The 1,128-nt window shown below is 38.7% G+C and overlaps 1 non-coding gene across 1 annotated transcript; it reads right to left on the reverse strand.

The window, feature by feature from the left end:
* Positions 1 to 329: 329 nt before the first annotated feature.
* On the reverse strand, positions 330 to 436 carry LOC138428554 (U6 spliceosomal RNA). Its single transcript, XR_011252494.1, has one exon. It is a non-coding gene; the product is annotated as a U6 spliceosomal RNA (small nuclear RNA).
* Positions 437 to 1,128: the final 692 nt, after the last annotated feature.

Raw genomic sequence — 1,128 nt, forward strand, 5'->3', positions numbered from 1 at the left:
GGGGTTGCAAAGAGTCGGACACGACTGAGCAACTGAACTGAACTGAACTGAATTATTGGCTAAAGTCAATTTAAACTAGAAATAAAAACTATTTTTGTAAAATATCAAGGATATGTAGAAATAATTTGACTTGTTTTAATATACGATTGATGTTGTAGTGTGTTCTTCCAAAGAAGACTTAGCTATGTTGATGGGATCATTTCAATCCTGAGTAAATGTTAGGGTCTGGACTATAGTTGACTGATTAATAGTGAAAGCTCGCCATCTGGTGGACAAACTAAAAACTGTGGCGCTTTGAATAATCTTTCTTTCTTTCTTTTTTTTTTTTTTTAAATATGGAACGCTTCACGAATTTGCGTGTCATCCTTGCGCAGGGGCCATGCTAATTTTCTCTGTATCGTTCCAATTTTAGTATATGTGCTGCCGAAGCGAGCACTGAATAATCTTTCTGTTTAAGCACTCGCTTTCCAATTAGCAGTACCCTCAGGGTATATCCCGTGTCCATGCACTAATAACAGACACTTCCTGCATCAAGACACCATCTTCTCTTAGCTCAATAATTCAATCCCTGTCCCTATCGGTGCCCTTTTTTAGTCCGTATTCAACACAACCACATCCTGTCAAATGTGATCATTTTCTTTTTCTAAAAATTTCAGTGGCTTCTCATACCATCAGATGAGAAGCCTAAGGGCGCTCATCCACTCCCAGTGTTTTCCTTCTAACGATCCCCGCTTCCTTCTCCCTTCGCCAAACTTCTGCCCTTGGCATGTCATCAGAGAACCACTCCCGCCCTTGAGGGCACACGCACTTGCTGTTTCTCTGCGTCAGTTCTCTCCTCTGATAATTTCAAGACTCATTCCCTCAACACTCTTCATATCTTTCCTTCAATGTCCTTGCCACACCTTCCCTGACTCATACTTTTAAACTTACAACTTCCCCCAACACATAGTCTTCTTCTATATTTTATTATTCTTCAGTTCACATGTTATTATTTATCAGACTATGTATTTCCACTTTTATTTCCTTGGTTGGCTATTTCCACAATTTAGAATATAAATTACATGAATATATCTCTAATATCCAGAACAAACCCTGGCAAACAGTAGGTGTTTAAAATTTTTCTGTTGA

The sequence above is a fragment of the Ovis canadensis genome, chromosome 23 (assembly GCF_042477335.2).
Source record: "Ovis canadensis isolate MfBH-ARS-UI-01 breed Bighorn chromosome 23, ARS-UI_OviCan_v2, whole genome shotgun sequence".
NCBI classification, from domain to species: domain Eukaryota; kingdom Metazoa; phylum Chordata; class Mammalia; order Artiodactyla; family Bovidae; genus Ovis; species Ovis canadensis.